Below are 8,453 nucleotides of genomic sequence, written 5' to 3'. Positions count from 1 at the left end.
ACCGATTCATCATCGAAATGAAACCTAATCTTCTGCGTCTTGTTCTTCTTCCTAACCCTAGCTAATCACAGTTACGACAACTTAAACTTCCATTAATGGAGGGGAATTTGGGTCTTGGCAATGTGATAACAAGTAAGACAAAACTGTTGACAAGCATATAGAAATTAAATCCACAAAAGCATCCAAAAACAAATGAATAACCCGTGTTAACAGATAGAGAATTCAAATATCACCAGATGATACATGTACAAATGGGTTGGTAGGAACGTGCTTGTGAGCTCCGGCTGAATTCCACTACCAAACGAAAAAAAGATAAATGCTCATCATACCATGGACAATAATTTTCTTAACAATGACAAATACTAGAAAATTGATTATGATTGTTTGTGCACTAGCAATCCTTAAATCGACAACTATCACGACTAATATTTTTACGTAGATTAATTTGCAGGATATTCTATTTTGAACTGGTTTTCAGTAATGGTGTTATTTACATGTTAGGATTTTTGAGAAGACGATGAGAGGTGATGCTCGATGTGTGTGAGAAATTTGTGTGATCGCAGGGTAATTAAGTCCGGCTCGCACAATTGTATTGAATCTTTCCTAGTTAATGAGTTGACTACAGTTTTTGCTCTCCTCGGATCTCTTTTTGCTCTCCCTTTAATAAAAATCTATTACAGTCCGTCTAAGTTGCATTTTGGTGAAATTTAAAGAATACCATGTACAAAAACGGATGAAGAGGTGTTCAATTCATTGATGGAGAGGTGTTAAATTCAATAGATGGGAAATCCACATGTATTAGCTCCTATCAAACAATAAAAATTACCCTCTTATTATGCCCACAGTGACATGGTAATTGATAAATCTATCCAAATACAACAAAATCAGTTGAATTTCTTGCAATCATTCTAATTTCTCCCTCATTTCCAGTCTTAACACCAACTCTTCCCAATTTCACCATGGCTTTTGCAAATTCCTGAAAGAACAATTCTTGGTCTTTGGAGTACCTATAAACTAATTTACGAGAGAGATCATTTTCACCAAAAGCCAATACATGGTCTGTCAAGAGCAAGCCTTTCCTTTGCCGCAAGCTCTTAAAAAACTTATTATCAAACACAAACTCAGAATTTTGGATCAAGTGCTTCAGCAAAAAGTTACCTTCTCTCTTATTGTAGAGTTCAATGTGCTGTGGTTGTGGAAGATATGACTAGCAAATTCTATACAATGTGTGAAACCTATTGTGTGTGCCCCAGATAATGTGACGAGATTGGCAGTTGATAGTCCAATAGATTCAAATCAACGGATGAGAGTTGTTATGTTTTCGTCAGACTTTGGCATGAGTAGTTGAGCTTCTGTTGCATTGGAGATGAGTCCATCTCTTCTTCCTTTCTCAACCTCCCAGTGCGGACCTTCCCACTATTCACAACAAAGAAATCACACATCAGATCCTTTAGCATCTTTGCCACGCCAATTTTGCCTTTAACTAATGTTGGGCAAGTTGCAACATAAAACTGAATCAATGTTGTTTATTAGCATTAGGAGATGCAGATAACTTACCCAGTGTACGACATCACGTGCCAAGATAGCAAGGATGTCCGATCATGAGACCACCCCCGGACATTTTTTTTCCAACGCTGCCTTAGCCTTGTCAACAATATCATATGCATCTCCAGCTAAAGAAAGGTTGATAGATGCGTTTCTCTCAGAATTATTGTCATCTGTTGGTAAGATCACAACAGAACCATCACAACCCTACAAAAGAAGCACTCATTTGTAAGTTTCACTTTTACAAGCTAGACAGATAAGTTGAAAAAAGAAGCCATTGTTCATTGAATTCGATTCACATCATGGATTGATATCAACATCTATAACATCATTCAGTTCAAAATACACATTTAGTCCTGTAAGCTCCGCTACTGCCACAGACTGTTTAGTTCGTCTACAACGGTATACAAGGTTTTAAGTTCGTCTACAACGGTGTACAAGGTTTTAATAATGTTAGGTCTTGATAAAATATCTCTTTCATTCATGATAATTTCTTTGTGAATTTCAATTACAGATAGATTTTCTATGGACACTGTACTAGAAGTATACAACAGTTTTCAGTATATTAAGAACTTATTAGAACAATATATTCAAAACAAACTACATTATAACTTCTGCCATATAATGTGACTGAAAATATAATGTGCCCAAATGAGAAATTGGTCTACTAATCTCTGAAAAAATAACCAGAAATGCAACATTCAGGTGCAATACTGTCAAAAGCGGGAGAAAGACATTCAAATTTGCAAATCACAACAACGAACAAAACCACACGCAAATCACAGAGAAATATAAATATATATACACCTGAACATAGCAATCATGGAAGAACAGCCTAAGAGTACCCGGTATGGTGACGTTGCGAGGAATTGGAGACATCTTTTTCACAAGTTCTTCATATATAATATCCTCAACTCGAGGGCATGATTCATCATAAAACCCCACTGAAAGAGATGATGAAGAAACAGAATTCACAAATGAAAGTGAAGAAATATTGAACAAAACAAACACTATGATCATAACCACACCACCCATTCTTTCTCTCTGTGTGTATATCTCTCAAGTGGTTGTGTATATCTTCACAATAAGGTCATCAAATTTATAGCATTTGTTCATAACAAACCAATGGAAGAAAGAAAAAAAAAGTGTATCTAAAAAATGATACAAATTAAGTTGAAAAAGAAAAAGAGAATGCCAGAGAATATGCACACAAGTGGATAGAAAAAATTAATGGGTTTGGAACCATTTAACCGTCTATCTATCATTTGGGTGAGGTTTCCATTAGGCATTAAGTTTTGCTTACTCAGAATGCAAGTCCATTCCCAGTATGTAACTTTTGAATTTGTTGAAGAAACTCACAAATTTATCGAAGATATGCGAAATAATTGCCACAGACAAGTCATGCTTTGCTAAGAAAGAATGCAAGTCCAATTCACAACAGTTGGCATAGTGATTAACGTGGGGGCGTGCATTTGTGGTAAGTAACTAGGTGAAGCTTTTGAATTTGTTGACAAAATTCACGAATGTAGTACTCAATAAGTAAATCAAATGAGAAACAGCTTTGAATGATTAAACCAAACCCAAAGCCCTAATATCAATTTTTCAGTAACCATAAATTCAATGTTGCCATTAAACCAAAAATAGGTGAGAAAAATGATGCGTGGGTTGGAAGAACTTACCCGTTTTGACGATCCATGATCTCTATTGAAGCCTTTTTCTCTCGATTTTTCAACTTTGATCATGGTGAAAAAAAATCCAATTAGGTCACTGAGTTGTCTTCCTCTTCTTCCATACCAACACTCGTTTTCTCTGTGTTCTCTCGATTTTTCTTCTCTCCTTTCTCTCGATGGAAACAAGGTAAGTAAACTCACACGAGTTTATACCAGTCATGTAACGCAGCCGCAGGTGTTACTTGTCTAGAACACGACCCAAAAAAAAAGTCCTGATAGATAACTGGTAAAAGTTAATGCCCAATTAAACGATAACTGGTAAAAGTTAATGCCCACATAAACCGATTATGGAATGGAACAGATCCATTTTTCTGTATATGTTTTTCTTGTTAGAATCGGATTATGTTTTTGTTACAATCAGATTATGTGGATGTTCACATAAACCGATTATGTGAAACAATCCGTTTGTATGTGACTAGGAAAAACTCGATTGTTAGAATCAGATTTTATCTATGCAGGTTAACCGATTCTAAATATCTTTTGTGAATAGCGAAACACCAACCTAGAATCGGTTTACGAATGCATGAATAAATAGATTTTGGGTAGTGTTTCGGAGAATGTTTTTTTTTTATCGTGTTTTGGTGATGAATAAACATTAGTTGATTTCTAGATTAATAAGATTAAATATCTATTAATAAACCGAATTAACACTAATTAATCAAGAGTAAATTAGTCATTAGAGAAAATAGTTGTTTAAGGGGTATCTCATTTTACTTCTGAAAAAGGGTGGGTATAATTTCGAGAGCACCAACTTAAAAGCGAGCTCAATCAAGAAAGATATTAACGAGATTTATCTCTTTCTCAATACAATCAGCATATCGAACTGATAGAAATATGTGAGCCTGATTGATGTGAGAATAACTTGGACGGTACCAAAGACCAATGCCCAAGTGTCAATCAAGTTATATCCAACAAACAAGGTCGGATTTATCAACTGTGATTGAACTACGCACAACCTGTGATATTTCAAATATATAAACAAATATAATGTGGAAAAGAAATAACACAGACACCATAAATTTTGTTAAAGAGGAAACCGCAAATGCAGAAAAACCCTGGGACCTAGTCCAGCTTTGAACACCACATGGTATTAAGCCGGTACAGACTCTAGCCTACTACAAGTTAACTTCGGACTAGAATGTAGTTGAGACCTAACCAAGTCTCACACCGATTAAGGTACTGTCGCGTTCCTTACGCCTCTAAAACCACGCCGGATTCTGCGCACTTGATTCCCTTAGCTGATCTCACTCACAACTACGAGTTGCTACGCCCAAAATTCGAAGATTTATAAACAAATCTGTCTCCCACAGATATGTCCATCCTTTATTCTTTTTTTATTCCGTTTTTTGATACAAAGGTCAAGGTGAACAGGAATCAACTAATAATCCGGTATTATACTCCCGAGAGCAGCCTAGAAATATTAGTCACCTCACAATAACCTAACTGATTAACAAAAGAATTTCACAAGATCCTGAGACGAAGAAATATTGTGATTACTTTTTATATCTAACCTATCGGAGATAAATCTCGAGTGAACCTTAGAGAAGATAAAACTCAATATGATAGAACAAGTAAGATCAGAATACACAACTACAGAGAAAATAGTTGGATTTGGCTTCACGAATCCCAAATGAAGTCTTCAAGTCGTTAACCTAATAATGCTTTTGGAAAAACCTAGGTTAAAGGAGAATCAACTCTAGTTTGCAACTAGGACATACGGAAGTGTCGGGATTAGGTTTCCCAGATGCTAGAGTTCTCCCTTATATATCCTTTCAAATCAGGGTTACGTACAATCGAACCTAAGATAGCTTAGTATCAAAGCATTCTGATGCGTATCGTAACCACAACAAATTAATTAAGATATTTCCCACTAATTAACTGGTAATATAACGGTAGTAAGAGATCGTTCCCACAGAGAGTTGTGTAATTGATAGGTTATTCGATCAGAAAAATAAAATAAAAGACAAAAGGGATTGTTTAAAAGTGGAATAATAATAAACAAATAAAAGAAAGATGATCAAGGAATCCTTCGCCGTTACCAAGCGATAACTGGATTAATATACTTATTTATCTTCGTTAGAACCATTCATCATCAACCGTAGGAAAGCAGCAGGCGCAGTGTTATCCCCAAAGTTCCTCTTGTAACCGGATACCGAAGCGCTCGCATATCAAGTTTTATCCAACTGAACCACCAAGTAGTAGAGCACTCAAGGTGTAACCCAACCAGAAGCTTTAAGTTATGTGAACTTAGATTCATCCTAGCAGTTAGACTCTTAGCGCAAGTTCCACTTACTAGTGTTGTCTTTGCACACGATTGCTCCACAGAATCCCTCTGCGAGGTCTCACGTTCTCTACTTGTGTAAGGATTATTCAACAATTACACAGATATCTTAACCCTTTACTAGGAATTGAATGATCAATAGATCAATCCAATTGTACAATTGAATAATCTAGAAATCAATCATAAACCCTAATTATAGTGAAAACAAACGATAAGATGATAAAACTCTGAATAGATTTATATAATAATGTATCTTCACGCTAGAACATTGAATTCATACTCAATCAACAAAGGTTTAGCTTCTCATGATTACACAATTACCCGGTTTCCCCCTAAAGGGGTAAGCCCTAGAATATTTTATGAAGAACAAAAGTATAATATGAGATGAGATATATTTTCTTAAGGCTCTGAATGTCTTCTTATATAGAACTCTCAAAGTTAGGCTTTAATATCCTTCCGGGACCGTGTTTCCCTGAGTTAGAAGTCAATTTCGCGTCCAAATATGTCCCAGAAAGTTGTCAGGTTCGGCTCATAACTTCCCGACCTTTCCCGAACGAACCTGACAAGTTAAATTCACTCCAGGCGATCACCAGGTGCGGCTCACTTAATTAAATTTCTTTTGAGCTGAACACTCTCCTGTATACTCTTCAAAAATATTTATTTTTAAGCTCCAGGTTCGGCTGACTCATGCTGATGAAGTTATCAGCCAAACCTCTCTCTGTAACTTCAAGTTTCAATCTTGTTTTGCCTATAACCTCTTTGTCCGAACTCAAAATGACCTCATTCTTTTTGCATTCTTTTTGTATTCTCGTTATATTCAAGATGGTATTAAGAACTCCTAGATTTGAGTGATTTAAATTTGGACTTTGGTCTTCCTTCATTGATAGACTCCACTTCCTTGCTCATTTAAGCACTTTGGAGCTCCTTTTTCGGATGATTCACCTGATATGACACATAAACTAGAAAATAATCATAATAACAAGTAATATGCAAGAATAATAGATAAAAAAAAGTATGGAATTGACACTCTAAACATGTAAATTAAGTACTTATCAAATTTCCCCGCACTTAGCTTTTGTTAGTCCTCGAGCAAACTACCTAATCATAAAATACAACAACTCCATGTCGTCGAGGATACGGTCACACTTAGCATGTGTAGCAAGCTTTTAAACCGCTAGGTGTCCCTAGTGGACGAGTTATAGTCTCGTGAGGGCTTACGAGAGATATACCCACAATACTTCTCCAACTTCGAAGCGTTCCAGCTTCCCAAGCATCCAAAGAGCTATGAGGACATAGAGTTTCTGCTTGCTAGTAATAAGAAGTTAGAAATACCAAAGAACATATTCTCATTCTCAAATGTTGAGTGAGAAATAACCACACCATAATGAGAAAATGCGTGTTTGAGAGCAATCAATAAGCATTTCGCCTCGACTTCTGCCTCACTTAAAAGGATTTTATGATAATTGCACTCAATAAGACGGTTTTTTATGGATCTCACATGTGTGCAGGTAGGAATGAAGAGAGAAATCCTACACACGTTGAATGGTGGGAAGGAAACCTTCCGAATTATTTCTGGAGACTCCACAAAATCGTGGAAAATAAAGATATTTTTCTGATGATCTCTAAGAAAGGAAATCAACCATTATTGCGAGGATGAGAGTACTTACCACCTTTACATCTGTTTGCGATGATGATAACACCACTATCACAGCATCCAATGAAAACGTAGTCTTCAGATCGTCTTCTTCATCTTCTTCGTCTTCGGTCTTCAACTGTTGATGATAAACTCTTGACTTCACAAAACTTTAACAATTTGTAACTCTTTTCCTAAAATTCCTAGTTGCTTGAAACTTCTTTATATATTTTTCTTCCCCGTGGCCTTATTAAATAAATAAAAACAAAATAACTAATTTTTCCCGTCTTTTTTTCTTTCTTGAGAAAAAGATTCAATTGAATAAATTAAAGTTTTACACTTTTAGTTGGCAGCCGAGATACAAGCTGGGCACCAACCCCTTTTTGAATAGAAACACCCAATCTATGGAATATAAAACTACCTGGACCACTACCATCATCCTTACTAACTAAATAATTCTTCAAACGCTTGAAAAAACAAATAGTATCCTCACTAAGCTCCCATAAAGTAGTGAAAGCTAATACACCCAAACCATAACCGTGCGAGACACATTCGTCCAAGTATTTAGTATGTTTACGCGAAATTGCCTTCGAAATAGCCTGGCCTCGAATAAAATCCTGAACCCCTTCGCCCGTGAAAGGAGAAACGCCTGTGACATCCATACACACGTCTTGGCCATTTTCCCAGTTGAGAACAAGGATGTACCCTGGACGTAAATCCCTGTTATCATCAGACAGAAAACCTAGAGCAACTTCTTTGCGTGCAGGTACACCAACCTTGTAGCAGATATCAGCAATTACATCACGAACCAAGTCATGTCGAAACTTAAGTCCAACATCGTTAGCACAGTGAAGCGCATGATCCCAAAAAATATCCATAGGTTTATTACAACAGGAGAACAAACCCAACAAACAAGGGAATACCAAGGCGATAACAAACTACAGCTCTGAACTGTCTAGTTCCAAGGCATTGATCCAACCCACTGATTGGAACAGCTAGGAGGTAATCTTGCGCGTGTTTGACACGGTTGCATTGCCACAGAATGGAGTCTCTTGCAGATAACGAAAAGTGGACAGGTATTTTCTTCTTAACTGCATCAAATAAGTGATTGCCAAGGAGTGCATAGAAGGGGGGGCGCAGTATTATCGACTGCGCTTTTTTTCTTTCACTTTTTTTTTTCCTTTTTTTTTTAAAGACAAGAAAAATAATACAAAAATAACAATGAAAATGGTCATGGTGAAGTACTTTACCGCTTGATTCTTCA

General features: G+C 36.4%; 1 long non-coding RNA gene across 2 annotated transcripts; it reads right to left on the bottom strand.

Annotated features, from left to right (window-relative positions):
• Positions 1 to 808: 808 nt before the first annotated feature.
• On the bottom strand, positions 809 to 3,353 carry LOC113331143. Of its 2 annotated transcripts, none has more exons than XR_003350735.1 (3): positions 3,225 to 3,353; positions 1,558 to 1,752; positions 809 to 1,416 (listed from the first exon to the last, which is right to left on the bottom strand). It is a non-coding gene; the product is annotated as an uncharacterized LOC113331143 (long non-coding RNA). The 2 variants fall into 2 exon arrangements; XR_003350736.1 differs by lacking the exon at positions 3,225 to 3,353 and adding an exon at positions 2,353 to 2,598.
• Positions 3,354 to 8,453: the final 5,100 nt, after the last annotated feature.

Source organism: Papaver somniferum, unplaced genomic scaffold, assembly GCF_003573695.1.
Source record: "Papaver somniferum cultivar HN1 unplaced genomic scaffold, ASM357369v1 unplaced-scaffold_125, whole genome shotgun sequence".
Classification (NCBI taxonomy): domain Eukaryota; kingdom Viridiplantae; phylum Streptophyta; class Magnoliopsida; order Ranunculales; family Papaveraceae; genus Papaver; species Papaver somniferum.
This window is presented reverse-complemented; position numbering and strand designations above follow the sequence as displayed.